The sequence below is a fragment of the Hyperoodon ampullatus genome (assembly GCF_949752795.1).
Source record: "Hyperoodon ampullatus genome assembly, chromosome: X".
Classification (NCBI taxonomy): Eukaryota; Metazoa; Chordata; class Mammalia; order Artiodactyla; family Ziphiidae; genus Hyperoodon; species Hyperoodon ampullatus.
Genome location: NC_136913.1, coordinates 143,178,790 through 143,206,577, shown reverse-complemented (window position 1 = coordinate 143,206,577; position 27,788 = coordinate 143,178,790).

Sequence of the window (27,788 nt, the reverse complement as noted above, 5' to 3'; positions counted from 1 at the left end):
TGGAGCATTGTGATGAGAAGGCCATGGAGCATTCTGATGACATGCGTCATGGAGCTTTGTGATGACAAGGGCATGGAGCATTGTGATTACAGGTGTCTTAGAGCATTTTGATGACAAGGTTCATCAAGGCTTGTGATGACAAGGCCGTGGAACCTTGTGATGGCAGGGGTCATGGAGCATTGTTATGACAGGGGTAATGGAGCATTGGGATGACAAGTGCATGGGGCATTGGTCTGAAAATTTTCATGGATTATTGTGATGAGAGTGGGCATGGAGCATAGTGATTACAAGGGCACGGAACACTGTGAACATAGATCATGCAGGATTGTAATGACAAAGGCATCGAGCATTGTAATGAGAAGGGCATCGAGCATTGTGATTACAAGCGTCATGGAGATTTGGGATGACAAGTGCATGGAACAATGTGATGAGAGGGTTCATACAGCATTGTGATGACAATGGAATGGAGCACTGTGATGCTAAGGGTCATGGACCTTTGTGATGACAAAAGTCATGGAGCATTTTGATGAAAAGGGCGTGGTGCATTGTGATGAAAAGGGCAGGGAGCATTGTGATGACAGGGTCATGGAGCAGTTTGATGAGAAGTGTCATAGAATATTTTCATGACATGGGTTATAGAACATTGTGATACCAGGGGTCATGGAGCTTTGTGATGAAATGGTCATGGAGCATTTTTATTACAGGGGTTATGGGACATTGTTATGTCAGGTGTAATGGAGCATTGTGATCATAAGGGCATGTAGCATTGTGATGACAGGGGTCATGGAACATTCTGGTGACAGGGGTGAGGGTGTATTGTGATGATTAGTGATGGAACATTGTGATATCAGTGGTGAGAGAGCATTTTGAGGAGAAGCGCTTGGAGCATTGTGATGACAAGGTTTATGGAGCATTTTGAGGACAAGGATGTGGAGCATTGAGATGACAAGTGCATGGCACTTTGTGATGACATGGGTTATGGAGCATTGTGCTGATCCGTGCATCGAGCATTGTGATGACAAGGGTCATGGAGCATTGTGCTGACAAAGGCATGGAGATTTGTGATGACAAGGGTCACAGAGCATTGTGATAAAAATTTCATGGAGCATTGCGGTGACATGGGTTATGGAGCATTGTGCTGACAAAGGCATGAAGCTTTGTGATGACTAGGATCACAGAGTATTGTGATTAAAAGTTCATGGCGCATTGGGGTGACAAATGTCACAGAGCTTTGTGTGACGAGGTCATGGACCATTTTGATGACAAATGTCATGAAGCTTTGTGATGACTGAAGTCAGTGAGCACTGTGATAAAAGTGATCTTGGAGCATTGTCATGAAAAGGGAATGGATCATTGTGATGAAATAGGCATGGATCCTTGTCATGACAGTGTTCAAGGAGCATACTGATGACAAGTGTCAGGGAGCACTGTGATGACAAGTGTATTAATCATTTTGGTGACAAAGGTCATGGAGCATAGTGATGAGAAGACCTTGCATAATTGTGATGATGAGCGTCATGGGGTATTGTGATGACAAGTGTTATAGAACATTGTGATCAGAAGGGTTTGGAGCATTGTGATGACAGAGGTTGTGGAGCATTTTAATTTCATTGTGATGACAATAGCATGAATCATTATGGTGATGGGCATGGTGCATTGTGATGACAGGGTTCATGGAGCATTGAGATGATAAGGGGCATGGAGAATTGTGATTACAGAGGTCTTGGTTCATTGTGATGACAAGGGCCATGGAGCTTTGTGGTGACAACGCCGTGGAACATTGTAATGGCAGGGTTCATGGAGCATTGTTATGACAGTTATAATGGAGCATTGTGATGACAAGGGCATGGAACAATGTGATGAGAGATTTCATTGTGCATTGTGATGACAATGGCATTGAGCATTGTGATGTCAAGTGTCATGGAGCTTTGTGATGACAAAGGTCATGGGCCATTTTGACGACAAGTGCAAGGTGCATTGAGATGAGAAGGACAGGGAGCATTGTGATGACAGGGTCATGGAGCAATTTGATGAAAAGGGTCATGGAGCATTTTGTGACAGGGGTTATGGAACATTGTGATGTCAGGGGTCATGGAGCATTGTGATGATAAGGGCATGTAGCACTGTGATGACAGGGGTCATGGAACACTCTGATGACAGGGTTGATGGAGTATTGTGATGACTAGTGATGCAACATTGTGATATATGTGGTGAGAGAGCATTTTGATGAGAAGTGCATGGAGCATTGTGATGAAAAGTGTTATGGAGCATACCAATGATTAGGATGTGGAGTATAGTGATGACAAGTGCATGGTGCATTGTGATGACATGGGTCATGTAGCATTGTGCTGACAAGCGCATGGAGCATTTTGATGAAAAGTGTCATGGAGCATTGTGCTGACAAAGCATTGAGCATTTTGATAACAAGGGACACAGAGCATTGTGATGAAATATTCATGGAGCATTGTGGTGAAAATGATCACAGAGCTTTGTGTGACGAGGGCATGGACCATAGTGATGAGATAGGTCATGAAGCACTGTGATGACTGGAGTCACGGAGCATTGTGATGAAAGGGTTCATGGAGCATTGTGATGAAAAGGGCATGGAGCAATATGAAAACAGGGGCATGGAACAATGGTCTGACAAGTTTCTTGGATTATTGTGATGACAGTGGGCATGGAGCATTGTGATGACTAGGACATGGAGCATTGTGGTGACAAAGGCATGGAGCATTTTAAAGACAAGTGACACAGAGCATTGTGATGAAATATTCATGGAGCATTGTGGTGAAAAAGATCACAGATCCTTGTTTGAAGAGGGCATGGACCACTCTGATGACAAAGGTCATGAAGCATTGTGATGACAGGAGTCACGGAGCATTGTGATGACAGGGGTCATGGAGAATTGTGATGACAAGATTTATGGATTATTGTGATGAGAGTGGGCATGGAGCATTGTGATGACAAGGGCATGGAACATTGTGATGACAAGATCATGGAATATTGTGAAGACAGGTGTCAGGGAGCATTGTGATGACATATGTCATGGTCCATTGTGATGACAATGGCATGGAGCATTGTGATGCCAAGGGTCATGGAGCAATTAGAATAAAAGGGTCATGGAATATTTTGATGACAGGGGTTATGGAACATTGCGATGTCAGGGGTCATGATGCATTGTGATGAAATGGGTCATGGGGCCTTTTTTGACAGGGGTTATGGAACATTGTGATGTCAGGGGTCATGGAGCATTATGATGATAAGGGCATGTAGCACTGTGATGACAATGGTCATGGAACATTGTGATGACAGTGGTGAGCGAGTATTGTGATGACTAGTGATGGAACATTGTATTATATGTGGTGAGAGAGCATTATGATGAGAAGTGAATGGAGCATTGTGATGAGAAATTTTATGGAGCATAGCGATGAAAAGGATGTGGAGCATTGTGATGAAAAATGTCATGGAGCCTTGTGATGACAAGGCCGTGGAACATTGTGATGGCAGGGGTCATGGAGCATTGTTATGACAGGTGTTATGGAGCATTGGGATGACAAGGGCATGGAACAATGTGATGAGAGATTTCACTGAGCACTGTGATGACAATGGCATGGAGCATTGTGAAGCCAAGTGTCATGGAGATTTGTGATGACAAATGTCATGGGGCATTTTGATGACAAGGGCGTGGTGCATTGTGATGAGAAGGGCAGGGAGGATTGTGATGACAGGGTCATGGAGCAATTTGAATAAAAGTGTCATGGATTATTTTGATGACACGGGTTATGGAACATTGCGATGTCAGGGGTCATGAAGCATTGTGATGAAATGGGTCATGGGGCATTTTGTGACAGGGGTTATGGAACATTGTGATGTCAGGGGTCATGGAGCATTGTGATGATAAGGGCATGTAGCACTGTGATGAAAGTGGTCATGGAACATTGTGATGACAGGGGTGAGCGAGTGTTGTGATGACTAGTGATGAAACATTGTGATATATGTGGTGAGAGAGCATTTGGATGAGAAGAGCATGGAGCATTGTGATGACAAGTTTTATGGAGCATAGCGATGAAAAGGATGTGGAGCATTGTGATGAAATGAGCATGGCACATTGTGATGACATGTGTCATGGAGCATTGTGCTGACAAGCGCATGGAGCATTTTCATGACAAGTGTCATGGTGCACTGTGCTCACAAAGGCATGGAGCATTGTGATGACAAGGGACACAGAGCATTGTGATGAAAATTTTATGGAGCATTGTGGTGACAAAGATCACAGAGCCTTGTGTGATGAGGGCATGGACCACTGTGATGAGAAAGGTCATGAATAATTGTGATGAGTGGAGTCACGGAGCATTATGATGAGAGGGGTCATGGAGCATTGTGAAGACAAGGGCATGGAGCAATGTGATGACATGGGCCATGGAGCATAGTGATGATAAGTGTCAGCGAGCATTGTGATACCAAGTGTATTGAGCATTGTGGTGACAAAGGTCATGGAGCATTGTGGTGAGAAGACCTTGCATTATTTTGATGACGAGCGTCATGGGGCATGTGATGACAAGTGTTATGGAACATTGTGATCAGAAGGGTTTGGAGCATTGTGATGACAGAGGACAAGGAGCATTTTGATTTCATTGTGATGACAATAGCATGAATCATTATGATGATGGGCATGGTGCATTGTGATGACAGTGTTCATGGAGCATTTAGATGAAAAGTGGCATGGAGAATTGTGATTACAGAAGTCTTGGAGCATTTTGATGACAAGGGTCATGGAGCCTTGTGATGACAAGGGGATGGAGCAATATGATGAGAGTTTCATTGAGCATTGTGATGACAATGGCATGGAGCACTGTGATGCCAAGGGTCATGGAGCTTTGTGATGACAAATGTCATGGGGCATTTTGATGACAAGGGCGTGGTGCATTGTGATGAGAAGGGCAGGGAGCATTGTGATGACAAGTTTTATGGAGCATAGCGATGAAATGGATGTGGAGCATTGTGATGAAAAGAGCATGGCACATTGTGATGACATGTGTCATGGAGCATTGTGCTGACAAGCGCATACAGCATTTTGATGACAAGTGTCATGGAGCATTGTGCTGACAAATGCATGGAGCATTGTGATGACAAGGGACAGAGAGCATTGTGATGAAAATTTCATGGAGCATTGTGGTGACAAAGATCACAGAGCCTTGTGTGACGAGGACATGGACCATTGTGATGAGAAAGGTCATGAATCATTGTGATGACTGGAGTCACGGAGCATTGTGATGACAGGGGTCATGGAGCATTGTGATGACAATGGCATGGAGCAATATAATGACTGGGTCATGGAACACTGGTCTGACAAGTTCATGGATTATTTTGATGACAGTCAGCATGGAGCACTGAGATGACAAGGGCATGGAGCATTGTGGTGACAAAGGTCACAGAGCCTTGTGTGACGAGGGCATGGACCATTGTGAGGACAAAGGTCATGAAGCATTGTGATGACGGGTGTCAAGGGGCATTGTGATGACAGGGTTCATGGAGCATTGTGATGACAAGGGCATGGAGCATTTTGATGCCAGGGGTATGGAACATTGGTCTAACATTTTTCATTGATTATTGTGATGAGAGTGGGCATGGCGCATTGTGATGACAAGGTCATGGAATATTGTGAAGACATGTGTCAGGGAGTATTGTGATGACATATGTCATTGTCCATTGTAATGACAATGCATGGAGCATTGTGATGCCAAGTGTCATGGAGGATTGTGATGACAAAAGTAATGGAGCATTTTGATGACAAGGCACAGAGAGCATTGTGATGAAAATTTCATGGATCATTGTGGTGACAAAGATCACAGAGCCTTGTGTGACGAGGGCATGAACCACTGTAATGAGAAAGGTCATGAAACATTGTGATGACTGGAGTCATGGAGCACTGTGATGACAGGGGTCATCGAGCATTGTGAGGGCAAGGGCATGGAGCAATATGATGACAGTGTCATGGAACATTGGTCTGACATGTTTCATGGATTATTGTGATGACAGTGGGCATGGAGCACTGAGATGACAAGGGCATGGAGCATTGTGGTGACAAAGGTCACAGAGCCTTGTGTGACGAGGGCATGGACCATTGTGAGGACAAAGGTCATGAAGCACTGTGATGACTGGAGTCACGGAGCATTGTGATGACAGAGGTCATGGAGCATTGTGATGACAGGGGCATGGAGCATTGTGATGACAGGGCAATGGAACTTTGGAATGATATGTTTCAGGGATTATTGTGATGACAGTGGGCATGGCGCATTGTGATGACACGGGCATGGAACATTGTGATGACAAGGTCATGGAGTATTGTGAAGACAGGTGTCAGGGTGCATTGTGATGGCATATGTCATTGTCCATTGTGATGACAATGGCATGGAGCATTGTGATACCAAGTGTCATGGAGGATTGTGATGACAAAGGTAATGGAGCATTTTGATGACAAGGGCTTGGAACATTGCGATGACAAGGGTCATGGAACATTGTGATGAAAAGGTTATGGAGCATTTTGATGAAAAGGTGCATGGAGCATTGAGATTACAGGGGTTTTGAAGCAATGTGATTACAAGGGCATGGAGCATTGTGATGAGAAGGCAATGCAGCATTATGATGACATGCGTCATGGAGCTTTGTGATGACAAGGACATGGAGCATTGTGATTACAGGGGTCTTGGAGCATTGTGATGAAATGGGAATGGATCATTGTGATGAAAAATGCATGGAGCCTTGTCATGACAGGGTTCAAGGAGCATACTGATGACAACTGTCAGGGAGCATTGTGATGATAAGTGTATTGAGCATTGTGATCACAAAGATCATGGAGCATTGTGATGAGAAGACCATGGATAATTGTTATGACCAGCGTCATGGGGCATTGTGATGACCAGTGTTATGGAATATAGTGAGCAGAAGGGTTTGGTGCATTGTGATGACAGAGGTCATTGAGCATTTTGATTTCACTGTGATGACAATAGCATGAAATATTATGGTGATGGGCACGGTGCATTGTGATGACAGGGTTCATGGAGAATTGAGATGAAAAGGGGCATGGAACATTGTGATTACAGGGGTTTTGGAACATTGTGATGACAAGGGCATGGAACATTGTGATGAGAAGGCCATGGAGCATTTTGATGACATGCGAGATGGAGCTTTGTAATGACAAGGGCATGTAGAATTGTGATGACATGGTTTATGGAGCATTGTGCTGACACACGCATCGAGCATTGTGATGACAAGGCTCATGGAGCATTGTGGTGACAAAGGTCACAGAGCCTTATGTGACGAGGGCATGGACCATTGTGAGGACAAAGGTCATGAAGCATTGTGATGACGGGTGTCAAGGAGCATTGTGATGACAGGGTTCATGGAGCATTGTGATGACAAGGGCATGGAGCATTTTGATGCCAGGGGTATGGAACATTGGTCTAACATTTTTCATTGATTATTGTGATGAGAGTGGGCATGGCACATTGTGATGACAAGGTCATGGAATATTGTGAAGACATGTGTCAGGGAGTATTGTGATGACATATGTCATTGTCCATTGTAATGACAATGCATGGAGCATTGTGATGCCAAGTGTCATGGAGGATTGTGATGACAAAAGTAATGGAGCATTTTGATGACAAGGCACAGAGAGCATTGTGATGAAAATTTCATGGATCATTGTGGTGACAAAGATCACAGAGCCTTGTGTGACGAGGGCATGAACCACTGTAATGAGAAAGGTCATGAAACATTGTGATGACTGGAGTCATGGAGCACTGTGATGACAGGGGTCATCGAGCATTGTGAGGGCAAGGGCATGGAGCAATATGATGACAGTGTCATGGAACATTGGTCTGACATGTTTCATGGATTATTGTGATGACAGTGGGCATGGAGCACTGAGATGACAAGGGCATGGAGCATTGTGGTGACAAAGGTCACAGAGCCTTGTGTGACGAGGGCATGGACCATTGTGAGGACAAAGGTCATGAAGCACTGTGATGACTGGAGTCACGGAGCATTGTGATGACAGAGGTCATGGAGCATTGTGATGACAGGGGCATGGAGCATTGTGATGACAGGGCAATGGAACTTTGGAATGATATGTTTCAGGGATTATTGTGATGACAGTGGGCATGGCGCATTGTGATGACACGGGCATGGAACATTGTGATGACAAGGTCATGGAGTATTGTGAAGACAGGTGTCAGGGTGCATTGTGATGGCATATGTCATTGTCCATTGTGATGACAATGCAATGGAGCATTGTGATACCAAGTGTCATGGAGGATTGTGATGACAAAGGTAATGGAGCATTTTGATGACAAGGGCTTGGAACATTGCGATGACAAGGGTCATGGAACATTGTGATGAAAAGGTTATGGAGCATTTTGATGAAAAGGTGTATGGAGCATTGAGATTACAGGGGTTTTGAAGCAATGGGATTACAAGGGCATGGAGCATTGTGATGAGAAGGCAATGCAGCATTATGATGACATGCGTCATGGAGCTTTGTGATGACAAGGACATGGAGCATTGTGATTACAGGGGTCTTGGAGCATTGTGATGAAATGGGAATGGATCATTGTGATGAAAAATGCATAGAGCCTTGTCATGACAGGGTTCAAGGAGCATACTGATGACAACTGTCAGGGAGCATTGTGATGATAAGTGTATTGAGCATTGTGATCACAAAGATCATGGAGCATTGTGATGAGAAGACCATGGATAATTGTTATGACCAGCGTCATGGGGCATTGTGATGACAAGTGTTATGGAATATAGTGAGCAGAAGGGTTTGGTGCATTGTGATGACAGAGGTCATTGAGCATTTTGATTTCACTGTGATGACAATAGCATGAAATATTATGGTGATGGGCACGGTGCATTGTGATGACAGGGTTCATGGAGCATTGAGATGAAAAGGGGCATGGAGCATTGTGATTACAGGGATTTTGGAACATTGTGATGACAAGGGCATGGAACATTGTGATGAGAAGGCCATGGAGCATTTTGATGACATGCGACATGGAGCTTTGTAATGACAAGGGCATGTAGAATTGTGATGACATGGTTTATGGAGCATTGTGCTGACACACGCATCGAGCATTGTGATGACAAGGCTCATGGAGCATTGTGCTGAAAAAGGCATGGAGCTTTGTGATGACAAGGGTCACAGAACATTGTGATAAAAATTTCATGGAGCATTGTGGTGACAATGGTACACAGAGCTTTGTGTGATGAGGTCATGTACCATTGTGATGACAAATGTCATGAAGCATTGTGATGACTGGAGTCACGGAGCATTGTGATAACAGGGGTCTTGGAGCATTGTGATGAATAGGGAATGGATCATTGTGATGCAAATGGCATGGAGCCTTGTCATTACAGTGTTCAAGGAGCATACTGATGACAAGTGTCAGCGAGCATTGTGATGCCAAGTGTATTGAGCATTGTGGTGACAAAGGTCATGGAGCATTGTGATGAGAAGACCTTGCATAATTGTGATGACGAGCGTCATGAGGCATGTGATGACAAGTGTTATGGAACACTGTGATCAGAAGGGTTTGGAGCATTGTGAAGACAGAGGACATGGAGCATTCTGATTTCATTGTGATGACAATAGCATGAATCATTATGATGATGGGCATAGTGCATTGTGATGACAGTGTTCATGGAGCATTGAGATGAAAAGTGGCATGGAGAATTGTGATTACAGAGGTCTTGGAGCATTGTTATGACAAGGGTCTTGGAGCCTTGTGATGACAAGGCCGTGGAACATTGTGATGGCCGGGGTCATGGAGCATTGTTATGGCAGGTGTAATGGAGCATTGTGATGACAAGGGCATGGAGCAATGTGATGAGAGATTTCATTGAGCATTGTGATGACAATGGCATGGAGCATTGTGATGCCAAGGGTCATGGAGCTTTGTGATGACAAATGTCATGGGGCATTTTGATGACAAGGGCGTGGTGCATTGTGATGAGAAGTGCAGGGAGCATTGTGATGACAGGGTCATGGAGCAATTTGATTAAAAGGGTCATGGAATATTTTGATGACAGGGGTTATGGAACTTTGTGATGTCAGGGGTCATGAAGCATTGTGATGAAATGGGTCATGGAGCATTTTGTGACAGGGCTTCTGGAACATTGTGATGTCAGGGGTCATGGAGCATTGTGATGATAAGGGCATGTAGCACTGTGATGACAGTGGTCATGGAACATTGTGATGACAGGGGTGAGCGAGTATTGTGATGCCTAGTGATGGAACATTGTGATATATGTGGTGAGAGACCATTTTGATGAGAAGTGCATGGAGCATTGTGATTACAAGTTTTATGGAACATAGCGATGAAAAGGATGTGGAGCATTGTGATGAAAAGAGTATGGCACATCGTGATGACAAGTGTCATGGAGCATTGTGCTGACAAAGGCATGGAGCATTGTGATGACAAGGGACACAGAGCATTGTGATGAAAATTTCATGGAGCATTGTGGTGACAAAGATCACAGAGCCTTGTGTGACGAGGGCATGGACCATTGTGATGAGAAAGGTCATGAATCATTGTGATGACTGGAATCACAGAGCATTGTGATGACAGGGGTCATGGAGCATTGTGATCACAAGGGCATGGAGCAATGTCATGACAGGGGCATGGAACATTGGTCTGAATAGTTTCATGGATTATTGTGATGACAGTGAGCATGGAGCACTGAGATGACAAGGGCATGGAGCATTGTGGTGACAAAAGTCACAGAGCCTTTTGTGACGAGGGCATGGACCATTGTGAGGACAAAGGTCATGAAGCATTGTGGTGACTGGAGTCATGGAGCATTGTGATGACAGGAGTCATGGCGCATTGTGATGACAAGGGCATGGAGCATTGTGATGACAGGGGCATGGAACATTGGTCTGACATGTTTCATGGATTATTGTGATGACAGTGTGCATGGTACATTGAGATGACAAGGGCATGGAGCATTGTGGTGACAAAGGTCACAGAGCCTTGTGTGACGAGGGCATGGACCATGGTGAGGACAAAGGTTTTGTAGCATTGTGATGACTGGAGTCACGGAGCATTGTGATGACAGGGGTCATGGAGCATTGTGATGACAAGGGCATGGAGCATTGTGATGACAGGGGCATGGAACATTGGTCCGACATATTTCATGGATTATTTTGATGACAGTAGGCATGCTGCATTGTGATGAAAAGGGCAGGGATCATTGTGATGACAAGGTAATGGAGTATTTTGAAGACAGGTGTCAGGGAGCATTGTGTTGACATATGTCATTGTCCATTGTGATGACAATGGCATGGCACATTGTGATACCAAGTGTCATGGAGGATTGTGATGACAAAGGTAATGGAGCGTTTTGATGACAAAGCCTTGGAACATTGCGATGACAAGGGTCATGTAGCATTGTGATGACAAGGGCATGGAGCACTGTGATGACAAGCGCCATTGAGAATTTTGATGACAAGTTCGTGAAGCATTGTGATGAAAAGCACATGGAGCTTGCTATGACGGGTCATGGAGCATTGTGATGACAAGTTCATGGAGAATTGTGATGACAATATCATGTAACATTGTGACAAGAAGTGTCATGGAGCATTGTGATGGCAAGACCGTGGAGCATTGTGATGAGAAAACCATGGATAATTGTGATGACGAGCTTCATGGAGCACTCTAATGACATGGGCGTGGAGCATTGTGATGACAAGTGTCATGGAGCATTGTGATGACAAGGGTCATGGAGGATACTGATGATAAGCTTGTGAAGTGTTGTGATGAAAATGGCATGGAGCATTGTGATGAAAAGTGCATGGAGCCTTTTCATGACACAGTTCTAGGAGCATTCTGACGAAAAATGTCAGGGAGCATTGTGATGATAAGTGTATTGAGCATTGTGATGACAAAGTTCATGGAGCATTGTCATGAGAAGTCCATGGATAATTGTGATGACAGGCATCAAAGTGTGTTGTGATGACAAGTGTTATGGAACATTGTGATCACAAGTGTTTTGAGCATTGTGATGACAGACATCATGGATCATTTTGATTTCAAGGAACATGGAGAATTTTGATGACAAGGGCTTGAAGCAATGTGATCCCAAGATTCATGGAGGATTTTGATGACAATGGTAATGGAGAATTATGATGACAAACGCATGGAGCATTGTGATGACAATGTCATGTAGCATTTTGCTGACAAAGCATGGAGCATTGTGATGACAAGGGTCACGGAGCAATGTGATGACTAGCGTCACAGAGCATTGTGATTACAGGGGCCATGGACCACTGGGATGACAAGGGCATGGATCAATGTGATGACAATGGTCATGGAGCATTTTGATGACAGTGGTCATGGAGCATTTTGATGACATGGGTCATGAAGCACTGTTATGAGAAGGTCATGGAACACTGGGCTGAAAATGTTCATGGAGTATTGTGATTACAGGTGTCATAGAACATTGTGATGACAAGGGAATGGAGCATTGTGATGACATGGTCCTGGAGCATTATGATGAGAAGAGCATGGAGCCTTGTGATGACAAGTCTCATGGAGCATTCTGATGAAAAGGGGCATAGAGAATTGTGATTACAGGGTTCTTGGGGCATTGTGATGAAAAGGGCATGGAGCATTGTGATGACAGGGGCATGGAGCATTGGTCTCACAAGTTTCATGGATTATTGTGATGACAGTGGGCATGGTGCATTGTTATGACAAGGGCATGGATCATTGTGATGACAAGGTCATGGATTATTGTGAAGACAGGTGTCAGGGAGCATTGTGATGACATATGTCATGGTCCCTTGTGATGACAATGCCATGGAGCATTGTGATAGCAAGTGTCATGGAGGATTGTGATGACAAAGGTAATGGAGCATTGTGATGACAAGGGCTTGGAGCACTGTGTTGACAAGGGCATGGAGCATTGTGATAACAAGGGCCATTGATAATTTTGATGACAATTCATGAAGCATTGTGATGACAACCGCATGGAGCTGGCTATGACAGGGGTCATGGAGCACTGTGATGAAAAGTGCATAGAGAATTGTGATGACAATGCATTTGACACTGTGAGGAGAAGTGTCATGGAGCATAGTGATTCCAAGGACGTGGAGAACTGTGATCACCAAAGACATGGAGCATTGTGATGACCAGGGCATGCAGCATTGTGATGGCAAGACCGTGGAGCATTGTGATGAGAAGACCATGGATAATTGTGATGACGAGTGTCATGGAGCACTGTAATGACAAGGGGCATGGAGCATTGTGATGGCAGGTGTTATAGAGAATTCTGATGACAGCGGTCATGGAGCATTGTAATGACAAGGGTCATGGAACATTCTGATGACAAGCTTGTGGAGTATTGTGATGACAATGGCATGGAGCATTGTGATGAAAATGGCATGGAGCATTGTGATGAAAAAGGCATGGAGCCTTTTCATGACAGGGTTCAAGGAGCATTCTGACGACAAGTGTTAGGGAGCATTGTGATGACAAGTGTATTGAGAATTGTGATGACAAAGGTCATGGAGCATTGTGATGAGAAGGGCATGGTGTATTGTGATGAGAGACATCATTGAGCGCTGTGATGACAAGAATTATGGAACATTGTGATCACAAGTGTTTGGAGCATTGTGATGACAGGGGTCATGGATCATTTTGATTTAAAGGAGCATGGAGCATTGTGATGCCAATGGTCATGGAACATTTTGATGACAAGGTCGTGGTGCATTGTGATGAGAAGGGCATGGAGCATTGCGATGACAAGGTCATGGAGCATTTTGATGACAAAGGCATGGAGCAATGTGATGACAAGTGTCATGGAGCACTGTGATCACATGCGTCACGGAGCATTGTGATTACGGGTTCATGGAGCATTGGGATGACAAGGGCAGGATCATTGTGATGACAAGTGTCATGGAGCATTTTGATGACAAGAGTCCCGGATCACTGTTTTGTCAGGGGTCATGGAGCACTGTGATGACAGTGGTCATGGAGCATTGTGATGAGAATGTCATGGAACACTGGGCTGAAAATGTTCATGGAGTACTGTGATGACAGCAGTCATAGAGCATTGTGATGACAAGGGAATGGAGCATTGTGATGACAAGGTCCTGGAGCATTCTGATGTAAATGGGCATGGAGCATTGTGATTACAGGGGTCTTGGAGCATTCTGATGACAAGGGAAAGGAGCATTGCGATTAGAAAGCCATGGAGCATTCTGATGACATCCATCATGGGTCTTTGTGATGACAAGGGCATGGAGCACTGTGAGTACATGGGTCTTGGAGCCTTGTGATGACAAGGGTCATGGAGCATTGTTATGACAGGGGTAATGGAGCATTGTGATGACAAGGCCATGTGGAATTGGTCAGAAAAGTTTTATGGATTATTGTTATGAGAGTGGGCATGGAGCATTGTGATGACAAGGGCCCGGAATACTGTGGTACAGGGTTCACGGAGAACTGTAATGACATGGGCATGGAGCAAAGTTATGAGAAGGGCATAGAGCATTTTGATGACAAGCGTCATGGAGATTTGTGATCACAAGGGCATGGAGCAATGTGACGAGAAGGTTCATGGAGCATTGTGATGAAAATGACATGGAGCATTGTGATGCCAAGGGTCATGGAGCTTGTTGATGGCAAAGGTCATGGAGCATTTTGATGACATGTGTTATGGAGCATTGTGAGGTCAGGGGTCATGGAACATTGTGATGAAAAGGGTCATGGAGCATTTTGATGACATGTGTTATGGAGCACTGTGATGTCAGGGGTCATGGAGCACTGTGATGATAAGGGCATGCAGTATTGTAATGACAGGGGTCATGGAACATTGTGATGACAAGGGTGAGGGAGTATTGTGATGACTACTGATGGAACATTGTGATATCAGTGGTGACAGAGCATTCTGATGAGAAGTGCATGGAGCATTGTGATGACAAGCTGGTGGAGCATTGTGTTGACAAGCGCATGGAGCATTGTGATGACAAGTCTCATTGAGTATTGTGCTGAGAAAGGCATGGACCATTGTGATGACAAGAGTCACGGAGCATTGTGATGAAAAGTTCATGGAGAATTGTGGTGACATAAGTCAAAGAGACTTGTGATGACGAGGGCATTGACCATTGTGATGACAAAGATCATGAAGCATTGTGATGAATGGAGTCACGGAGCCTTGTGATGACAGGGTTCATGGAGGATTGGGATGTCAAGGGCATGGAGCATTGTGATGACAGGGGCATGGAGCATTGGTCTGACAAGTTTCATGGATTATTGTGATGACAGTGGGAATGGTGCATTGTGATGACAAGAGCATGGAACATTGTGATGAAAACGTCATGGATTATTGTTAAGACAGGTGTCAGGGAGCATTTTGATGGCATATGTCATGGTCCATTGTGATGGCAATGCCATGGAGCATTGTGATGCCAAGTGTCATGGAGGATTGTGATGACAAAGGTAAAGGAGCATTGTGATGACAAGGGCATGGATCATTGTGATGACAAGGGCCATTGAGAATTTTAATGACCAGGTCTTGAAACAACGTGATGACAAGCACATGGAGCTTGTTATGACAGGGGACATGGAGCATTGTGATGACAAGTGCATGCAGAATTGTGATGACAAGAGCATATATCATTGTGATGAGAAGTGTCAAGAAGCATTGTGATGACAAGGACGTGGAGAATTGTGATGACAAGGGACATGGAGCATTGAGATGACCAGGGCGTGGAACACTGTGATGGTAAAACAGTGAAGCATTGTGATGAGAAGACCTTGGGTAACTGTGATGACGAGCATCATGGCGCACTGTACTGACATGGGGCAAGGAGCATTGTGATGACAGGTGTCAAGGAACATTGTGATGACATGGGTCATGTAGCATTGTGATGAAAAGGGCATGGAGCATTGTGATGACAAGAGCTTGGAGCATTGTGATGACAAGTGTCATGAAGCATTGTGATGACAACGGACATTGAGAATTTTTATAACAATGTCATGAAGCATTGTGATGACAAGGATATGGAGCTTGCTATGACAGGGTTCAGGGAGCATTGCAATGAGAAATGCATGGAGAATAGTGATGACAAGAGCATGTAACATGGTGATGAGAAGTGTCATGGAACATTGTGATGACAAAGAGTTGGATAATTGTGATGACAAGGGACATGGAGCATTGTGATGACCAGGGCATGGAGCAATGTCATGGCAAGACCGTGGAGGATTGTGATTAGAAGGCCATGGATAATCGTGGTGACAAGCATCATGGAGCATTATGATGACAAGAGCCATGGAGCATTCTGACATAAGATATCACTTATGAAGGAAATGTGAACATGGGTACACATGAACTGAATTAGTAAAGAGAACAGAGTCTCACATAGAGAAAATATACTTATGCCTGCTTAAGGGGAAAGGAGAGGTGGGGAGATGCATAAAACCAGAGTTTGATAACAGCACAGGTACCATTCCATAATCCAAATACAGAATAGACAAGACCTACTCCTTCCTCAGTGAACGGGACTCAACAACCGTATTATCCGCAGAGGAATATATCTGACTTGTAAGAATCTTAAAACCTATGTATTGATATGTCTCCATAAGGGAATCAAGTGTGTCTAGACTGGCATAAACATGGCAGTGAAAATCAGCTCAAACCCACTATAAAAAGGAATTTCAAGAACAAAACAAAAAAACAGGGAAATTCTTTACAATTTCTTCAGGGTCTCTGATGAAACCTGGAATGACCCTATCTACAACGACAGCTGGATGTGGCATAAGTCTGGACACGTGGGACTGAGAGGATTGGTGAGATTCGGTGAGCAAATGCAGACCATTTAAAGCAATAATGCGTGGCACACATTCCAAGGGTCCCAAATCTCCAAGTTGAAGGGAATATTACTACAGCTATAACATGTACGGGAAACCTAGAGAATGGACACACTGTGAATACGAAAGGTTTCTAAAACTCAACTAATCGTCCCTCTCCTGGTGATCCGGTTTGACTTTCCAACTGCTTTATTATCAATCTCCCAACTTGGAGAGACAGCCCCTTTAAACTCCTGGTTCGCACAGGTTGCCAATTTGATAGAGGGTGAAAGGGAAGAGGGAGAACCAATGAGAGAGTAGCTGTTAGGCATTTGGACGGGCACATGTCACTCTAATTTCCCGGCAGGTAGAAGTATTAAACAAAGTCTCAGCAACCTGCCGGGAACCAGTATAGATCCTGAACCAAAATTTTGGCCTTGCGGTCAGCTCACAAAAAACGAGTTGAAAAATGGAGCTCAGGGGCACAGCAATTCACAAACTGGCAGAGTAATTAAGGATAACTATCGTCCAAAAATCTGTTGAGGGAAGGCAACGAGGCGGACTTGAAAGCGAGCCAGAATAGCAGGAAACAGATTTCAAGAGGTACATTGGAATCGCCTTTAAAGCACAGGAAGAGGGGCACAACTTCGACAATGATTCACTTGGCCAAAAAGAGCATATGCGTTTTCTCCTGAATATATTTAGGAGAAAACGCTTATGCCCATTTTGGCCAAGCAACTAGGGAGGCAATGCAAATCTGCACTACAAAGAAGTATCACTTCCCAAAGGTCAAAAGGGACATCGCAAAATGTGTAAAAATGACAAAGGCAAGACAGGCGCTGGAGAACAGGGAGCCTAGTTATGCTGAAGGGCAGGATGTAAATTGCTAACTGCCTCTCTGGAGGAGTGCATTGTGTTCCCTAAAACAAGTAAACAACAGAGCTACAGAGCCAAGGGCACTTCCAGTCTAGTGAAGATACCTTGAGAAAACTGAAAATCAATAAGTCAGAGCCACCCCGAAATTTAGGGCTTCACTGCTTACAAGAACCTCAACTTGGGTACACCTTAAATATCCCAGGAAAGACAAAAATGCTTCAAGAAATTGTGGTACTTACGTACGATGGAATATCCCTCAGCCATGAAATCAATGTCATAAGGCCAGTAGCAGCAAAATGAGTGGATTCAGGTACGATGATTCTAAGTGAAATAAGTCACAGAGAAAAAGAAACTTATCAGAAGATATCATTTATGAAGGTCCTGTAAATATGGCTACACATGATCTGTGTTAGGAAAGACAACAGAACAATGAAACTTATCATAAGATATCACTCATAGCGGGAATGTACACATGGCTACACATGAACTGAATTACAAACACAACAGAGTCACACATTTAGAAAACAAACTTCTTCCTGATTAAGGGGAAAGGCGAGTTGGGGTGATGCATAAATCCACAGTCCTTAATTAGCACAGATATCGTTCCATAAACCAAGTATGTAATAGACAGCACCTACTCCCGGCAAAATGAACTGGACTCAACAACCCCTATTCATTGCAGAGGAATATATCTGACTAGTAAGAATTCTAAAACATATGTATTCTCATGTCTCCATAAATGAATCATGTGTGTGTATAATGACATGAACACAGCACTGAAATTCAGCTAAACCCCCTTATAAAAATAAATTTCAAAAGCAAAATGGAAAAACAGCGAAACAGGGAGAAAGTCTTAAAAATTACGTTCAGGGCCTGTGATGCAACCTGGATTGACCACCTTTACATCCACAGCTGGATGAGACATAAGACTGGACACTTGGGTCTGACAAGATTGCTGAGGTTGTGTGAGCAAAAGAACAACACTTAGAGCAATACTGTGTGCTACCCATTCTAGTGGCCCAAACTCTCCAGGTTTAAGGGAATCTTCCTACAGTTAAGACATGCTTGGGGAACCCAGTGGATGGTACACTGTATAATCCGGAAAGTTTTCTAAAAGGTACCTCATTTTTCCTTTCCTCATGCTCGGCTTCGCCATTCCATCTGCATTACTAAAAATCTCCCCACTTGGAGTGTCAGCGCCTTTACCCTCCTGTTATGCACAGTTTTCAAATTGTGCAGAGGATGAACAGGAAGAGGGGAAAGAAATGAGAAATTATCTGTATGTGTTTGGATGGGCACATGTCACTCTAGTTTCCCATCAGGAAGAAGAATTAAACTCAGGCTCAGCCTGCAACCCCGGGACCAGACTAGGGCCTAAAGCCATCCTACGTTATTGCAGACAGCTCACAAATAAGCAAGTTGAAAAATGGAAATCAGGGGCACAGCAATTCACAAACTTGCAGAGTTATAAAGGACAACTATCATCCAGAAATATATTGAGGTAAGGCAGTGAAGAGGATTTGAAAGCAAGGCAGAATTGAAGGAAACAGATTTCAAGAGGTAGATTGGAGTCGTCTTTAAAGCACATGAAAAGCAACAGAACTTCGACAATGTTGCCCTTGGCCGAAAAGGGAGTATGTGTATTTTCTTGAATATATTCTGGAAAAAAAATGCATATGCCCTTTTTGGCCAAGCAAGCCATCAGACATTGCAAATCCACCCTACATAGAAGTGTCACTTACCTCTGGTCAAAAGGGCCATCCGCAAATAGTGTAAAAACCACAAATACAGGACAGGAAATGGAGAAAAGGGAGCCTGGTTACGCCGATGGACAGGATGTAAATTGCCAACAGCCTCTCTGGAGAACTGTATGTTGTTTTCTAAAACAGAGCTACAGAGCATAGCACACTTCCACTCATGGGTGTGCATTTTGGGAAAATTAAAAATCCACAAAACACAGCCAGTCCAAAGTTTAGGGCTGCTCTGTTTACAAGAACCTCGACTTTGGTACACTTTAAATATCCCAGGAAAGGGAAAATAATGGATAAAGATGTTGTGGTACTTATATACAATGGAATGTCACTCAGACATAAAATCAATGTCATAAGGCCAAGAGCAGCATAATGAGTGGCTTTAGGTATGATGATGCTAAGGGAAATGAGCCACAAAGAAAAAGAAACTTATTGTAATATATCACTTATAAAGGGAATGTAAACATGGCTACACATGAACTGAATTTCAAAAGAGAACAGAGTTACACATTTAGAAAACACACTTATGCCTCCTTAAGGGGAAAGGTGACGTGGGGTGATGTGTAAAAGCAGAGTTTGAAATTAGCACAGATACCATTCCATATACCAAATATGTAATAGACAAGACCTACTCCTTTCTCAATGAACTGGACACAAAACACCCTATTCACTGAAGAGGAATATATCTGACTGGTAATAATCTTGACACCTATGTATTTATATGTCTCCATAATGGAATCAAGTGTATGTAGATTGGCATAAACACAGATCAATGGAACAGGACAGAAAGCTCAGAGATAAACCTACATACCTATGGCTATCTCATCTATGACAAAGGAGCTAAGGATATACAATGGAGAAAAGACAGTCTCTTCAGTAATTGGTGCTGGGAAAACTGGACCCCTACACATAAAAGAATGAAATTAGAACACTCCATAGCACGATACACAAAAATAAACTCTAATTTGATTAGAGATCTAAATATAAGACCAGACACTATAAAACACTTAGAGGAAACCATAGGCAGAACACTCAATGACATAAATCACAGCAAGATCCTTTTTGACCCACCTCCTAGAGAAATGGAAATAAAAACAGAAATCAACAAATGGGACCTAATGAAACTTAAAAGCTTTTACACAGTACAAGAAAACATAAACAAGATGCAAAAACAACCCTCAGAATGGGAGAAAATATTTTCAAATGAAGCAATTGATAAAGGATTAATCTCCAAATTTTACAAGCACCTCATGTAGCTCAATATCACAAAAACAAACAACCCAATCCAAAAACGTGCAGAAGATCTAAATAGACATTTCTCCAAAGAAGATATACAGATTACCAAGAAAGACATGAAAGGATGCTGAACATCACTAATCATTAGAGAAATGCAAATCAAAACTAGCGTGAGGTATCACCTCACAGCAGTCAGAGTGTCAATCATCAAAAAAATCTACAAAACAATAAATGATGGAGAGGCCTTTATTGGAGAAAAGGGAACACACTTGTACTGTGGGTGGGAATGTAAATTGATATGGGCACTAGGGAGAACAGTACTGAGGTTCCTTTAAATAACTAACAATAGAAGTACCATACGACACAACAATCCAACTACTGGGCATTTGCCTTGTGAAAACCATAATTCAAAAAGAGTTATGTACAAAAATATTCATTTCATCTCTATTTACAATAGCCAGGACAAGGAAGCAACCTAAGTGTCCATCGACAGATGAATGGATAAAGAAGATCTGGCACATATATACAATGGAATATTACTCGGCCATAAAAAGAAGCAAAACTGAGTTATTTGTACTGAGGTGGATGGATTAGAATCTGTCCTACACAGTGAAGTAAGTCAGAAAGGGAAAAACAAATACTGTATGTTAACAGAGATATACGGAATCTAATGAAGGAAAAAAAAAAGATTATGAAGAACCTAGTGGCAGGACAGGATTAAGGACACAGATGTAGAGAAAGGACTTGAGGACACCGGAAAGGGTATGGGTAAGCTGGGATGAAGTGAGAGAGTGGCATGGACATAAATACATTACCACATGTAACACTGATAGCTACTGGGAAGCAGCCACATAGAACAGGGAGATCAGCTCGGTGCTTTGTGACCACATAAAGAGGTGGGATATGGAGTGTGGGAGGGAGATGCAAGAGGGAGGGGATCTGGTGATATCTGTATATGTATAGCTGATTCACTTTGTTATACAGCAGAAACTAACACTCCATTGTAAAGCAATTATACTCCAATAAACGTGTAAAAGGAAAAAAAAAAAAAAAAAGAAAGCCCAGGGATAAACCTACACACCTATGGTCAACTAATCTATGACAAAGGAGGTAAGACTATACAATGGAGATAAGACAGTCTCTTCAATCAGTGGTGCTGGGAAATATGGAAAGCTACATGTAAAAAATGAAATTAGAACACTCCCCAACACCATACATATAAATATATTCAAAATCGATTAGAGACCTTAATGTAAGACCGGAGAGTATAAAACTCTGAGAGGAAAACTTATGAAGAATACTCTGACGTAAATCACAGCAAGATCTTTTTTGATCCACCTCCTATAGTAATGAAATTAAAAAAAGAAGCTAAACAGATGGGACCTAATGAAACGTAAAAGCTTTTGCAAAGCAAAGGAAACTACAAACAAGACGAAAACACAACCCTCAGAATGGCAGAATATATTTGCAAACGAATCAATGGACAAATGATTAATCTCCAATATATATAAACAGCTCATGAAGGTCAACATTAAGAAGACAAAAAACCCAATACAAAAATGGAAGCAGATCTAAATAGACATTTCTTCCAAGAAGACATAGAGATGGCCAAGACGCACATGAAAATCTGCTCAACATCACTAATTATTAGAGAAATGGAAATCAAAACTACAATGAGGTATCACGTCACACCTGTTAGAATGGGAATCATCAGAAAATCTACAAACAACAAATGCTGGAGAGGGTGTGGAAAAAATGAACCTTCTTCCACTATTGTTGGGAATGTAAATCGATACAGTCTCTATGGAGAACGGAATGGAGGATCCTTAAAAAACTAAAAATAGAATTACCATATAATCCAGCAATCCCACTACTGCGCATATACCCAGAGAAAAGCATAAATCAAAAAGACACATTCACCACAATGTTCATTGCAGCACTATTTACAATAACCAGGTAATGAAAGCAACCTAAGTGCCCACAGACAGACGAATGGATAAAGATGTGGTACATATATACAATGGAATATTACTCAGCCATACATAGGAATGAAATTGGGTCATTTGTAGAGACCTTGATGGATCTAGAGACTGTCATACAGAGTGAAGTAAGTCAGAAAGAGAAAAACAAATATTGTATATTAATGCATATATGTGGAACCTAGACAATTGGTACAGATGAACCGGTTGGCAGGGCAGAGATAGAGACAAAGATGTAGAGAACAAACATATGGACACCAAGGGGGGAACGCCATGTGAGGGTGGTGGTGGGATGAATTGGGAGACTGGGATTCACATGTGCACACTTATATGTATAAAATAGATATCCAATAAGAACCTGCTGTATAAAAGAAATAAATAAATTTTAAAAAATTAAAAATAAATAAATAACATTTAATAAAATAAAACAGAAAAAAGTTTTTCTCTTCATATAGACGTCTTTAATTAATGCATTATTTCCATGTTTATATCTCTAAATTAAAAAAAAAAAAGAGGAATAAATAAAACCTACCTTGAACCAAAAAGAAAAAAAGAAAAAAAAAAAAAAAAAAAAAAACTGAACCCACCAGTTATACAGAGGAAAATCATATCAGGGCACTTGCTCCAGTGGTAAAAAATTCTTAAGATGGTCAGAAGTGGGAAATCATCTCCCATGCAGTCAGCAGCGCTCCCCCCCACAAGGAGCATCCTCATTGAAAAGCTGGGGGACTATGTCGAGGCGTCTGTGAGTAATTGTGAGCTGAGCCCCAGTCCTGCTGCAGCTGAAATCTTCCCACCCTTTCCAGGTAAAACTCCGGAATATATACAAGAACTTGCAAGCCTAGAGGAAGGGCTGTGGAGCCACAGCAGCGACAGCATGCAGGCCGACTTGGTGCCAGCAGGCCAGCCAGGATGGTCCTGGCACCAGATGCTCTTCTGGAAGCTTTCATTTCCCTGCCTGAGATACCCCTCCTGCCACGGCCCCCACTGCTTTTTTACTTCCTCACCTCTGCCTGGGGAGAAATTCCAGTGGCAGGTATGGGTGACACTTCCTCTTCTTTAGCAGGTGGCAGCCTGGCACTCCTGCAGAAAGTCCAGCAGAGCCCCACTCACACTGGGCCACCCACAAAGCCACGGCCCTTCACTCCATCCCACCACCCCAGCCCCGACACTGCTGACGGGGCAGAGAATATGGCGTCAGGCACAGCTACAGGAGCTCTTGCAGATTGGATAGGTGTTTATATTGACCTCAACACAGGAACACCTGGGGAGGGCTGGCAGGCGGTGTCAGGCTGCCCAAATCAGCCAATCCTCACCCCTCCGGGGCTCACAGTTGCAGAAAATGAGCCTTGCTAAACGGGCCAGGCCCAAGGAACAGGTGTGGGCTCTTGAGAGTCAGGATAGACAAGGGGCTGCAGCTGCGGCTTATTTACTTATCATTTTATGTGGTCCATGAGTGGAAAAAAATTCAAGAAGACCCTATCCTAACGAGAGGAACCCAGGAGTCAGGGAGAGGAGTGATGGTGGGTGGAGACAGAGGCCTGTTGCCGTGGCTGCAGTGGAAGTGTCTGGAAGACCAGGCAGAGAGAGGCCACACAGAGTGATACCCAGGGTCACAGACCTGTCAGAGCTGCTGTTTGTTAGTCCAAGTCCTTCTCTGAGGTGTTCTGTGTCAGCTGTGAGCGACAGGTGAGCTGGGGGTTCTCTGCAAGGTGGGCTATGTGCACGGTTCCTGTGTGTCCAGCCCTGCTGGGGTACATGCCCAGGGGAGCTCCGTATCCTGGGAAAGGCCTGACTATGAGAGCCCCATGGGCTGCTTGGTAGCTGCACAGGTCCGCTCCATATCCTGGGAGGGACTTGACCACGAGAGCCCCGTGGGCTGTGCGGTGGGGTGTGCAGCCCAGGTGAGCTCCATATCCTGGGATTGGCCTGACCACGAGAGCCCCATGGGCTGCTGGAGACCTGGTAAAGTATATCAGGACAGTCAGTGAAGCCACTGAGGATATACATCAAGTAGCTCCTATTTCCTACACCCTGCTGGTCATTCTACCATCCACCAGGCCATGGCATTCTGTATTAGACTTCAATGATGCCTTCTTCTGTATTCCATTCATCTCAGAGTCACAAGAACTTTTGGCTTGTGAGTGGCAGGACACAACATGCAACAAAAGCAATAATGCTGGGCCGTCCTGCCCCAATGCTTCAAAAATCCCCACACCATCATTGGGGAAATGTCCTCTAAAGACCTAAAAGTTCTACCTCTGTAAAAGGGAACCCTCCTTCAATATGCAGATGACATTCTGATCGCCAGGCCTACTAAAGACGCCTCTGAACTACCTAGCCAAGGAAGGATAGAAGGTGTCCAAGAAAAAGCCTCAAATATCCCAGGCTAAGGTGACATGCCTGGGCTTCATTCTCACAGATATTAGGAGAAACGCATCCCAGGATAGGGAAGAAGCCATATGCAGCCTTACCTCCTCTAAAACTAGAAGACAGCTTAGGGGTTCCTGGGGAGGCCAAGGTTTTCTGCATCTGGATCCCTAACTACAGTTTAATAGCTGAGCCTCTACATGAAACACTGACACGAAAAGATGATGATCCTTTTGAATAGAATCCAGAAGCAGCCTTTCAAGAATGGAAAGAGCAGTCAATTCAGACCCTTGCCCAGGAACTCCCTAATTTAGCTAAACCCTTTGACCTTTACATACCCCGTCAAAGGTTAAATGCCCTTGGAGCCTTAGTGCAAAATCTGGGACCACTTGAAATGGGGCAACACAAGAATGCCCTTCAGGTATGATAAACTATGGTCACCAAGGGCTTTGCCCCCTGCCCCATCAGGCCAGGATACTGGGGTATCTAAAAAGCTGGAAATCAGCAGCCCACAAGGCCAGCTCTCTCCTAAGGGAAAAGGACCCCACGTGGTGATCCTAACCACCCATCATGCCCTGAAGTTGCAGGGGTCGCTCTGTGGACACACTGACCTCGAGTGAGGAGGCCCTCCAACTCCAACCTCCAGAGAGACAAACGGGGGCAATGGGCCCCCAAGAAGACACGTGTGACCATCACTTGACCTGGAGTTTCTCTCAGAAAACAAGTCTGTACCCCAAAAGATCAGACTACTGCTTGGAGGACTTACTGCACAGAGACGGGAGCTAACAAGCTTGGCGGAGCAAACGTATATCACGATTTCACCATAGAAAACCCTACAGACACCGCGGTAATGGTGGCCAATATGACCAGCTGGACTGCTGGCTACTTCAAAAGGACGTTGACTCAGTGGACGTCATGGTCCTGGATCACCACCGAACCTGGACTGTCTCGGAGTTGAGCGGGCAGGGCTCTGACACATGGTGCTGTTTGTACATTAATTCAGGGACCTAATTAAAGAAAGCACAGACTACTGGACAGAGCATCTAGGCTGGCAAAAACCGTCAGCCTAAGGTCGCCGAACAAATGTGGGGTGGGGTGATACCTGCCACCGCAGCATCACTGTGCATCTCTTTCCTGGACACTTAAAGGTCATTAGAATCTATAACACTTCCAATGCTGGTGCTTAGGTGGAAGACCAGTGAGGCAGGAGTCCTGGGCACAATCAACCTCACCTGGAGGCTGCTGGGGAGAAGTTTTGCCCCTCCGCCCGTGTATGAGGGCTCCCACCTCAACATGAAGCAGTTACAAAAGAGGGGTCTGCACCCTCAGCACACCAAGAATGAGGAACGGGACAAAAAGCAGAGGAGGTGTTCGTCTCCGGCAACGTTCATTAAAAATTCCTGGGAGATAAAAAGAGAATCTGGGCAATAAAATAAACTCTAACCTGTTTTTCCTTTGTGCTTTGTCTAATGTCACGTGCTCCTAGGGTTCCGCATGCAGAGGTCCCACACCCGGCACTTCAGACCCGTTTTCCTAGTGCAGAATGGCTGGGGTGACACCTCAGCTAGCGGGGTCCCATGCAGACTCTGCTACATAGAGCCTGAGCTGCAGCCAACCCAGCCTTCGACAGCTCCATACACTCCCTCCTGCTGTCGCTGATGGGATCCCTACACAGCAGCCCAGCCCACAGCCCACGGGGGAGTGCACGCTCTCACCTCTCCATTCTGTTTTCAAAATATAAAGTTTCCTTTGCTTCTGAACCAAACTCAGTCTTGATCTGTTGGCTCCAATGACACTGGGCACGGGGACTCCTGTTGTGGTCCACTCTGGAGGATCAGTAACAGAAATTGAGAACATTGTAACTTCAATGAACAGATGTGTGAGCCAAACTGTAGTTAACATAGAGCAGTGTATAAGGCTCGGGTAAAATAAGATGTTTCTAAGACTTACATTTAATATTTCCATCACTTTATTATAAGCAAGTTCAGTGAAGACGTCTGTCTTATTTGTCAGGTCAACATTAGAGAAATGAAGTGATTTATTCCCAAGGATGTACATCGAATACTCTTGGCTGAAGCTTCAATCTTGTTTTGAATATTTTTCCATTGAAAATGATACCTCTCTTTCAGCTTCCCCATTTCTGAGAAGTATAAAATCTTATAATGTATTATTACCAAAGGGGAAATGTAGGAGAAGGGATAAGTTAACAGTTTGGGATTAACACATACACACTGCTTTGTATAAAACAGATCATCAACAAGGAACTACTGTATAGCACAGGGAACTACACTGAATATTTTGCAATAACCTATAAGGGGAAATAATCTGAAAAAGAATAGATATTTTTATTGACATCATCTATCAATGACAGATAAAATGTAACCAAACAAGGCCGATGGTGAGCACTTCTGACTCTGAAGATTTCAATCATCTAAAGTTTGGACTCTGCCTATTTCCCAAGGCCCTTAATGGACATATGTGTAGCCGTAGCTTAAAAATTCCCCAGTTTGGGGTTCGGGGAGGCACTGATTTGGAAAAATCTCTGGTGTTCTCCTTACATGCACGGGACCATTCCTACGGCTCAAACATGCCTGTCACACCTAGAGGATGGTACACCGTTTGATCGGAAACAGTTTGGAAAAGGCACCTCATCTCCTCATCGCCTGGTGCTCGGGTTCACACCTCCAGCATCTTTCCTAACAATCTCCTCACTTGGGGATATC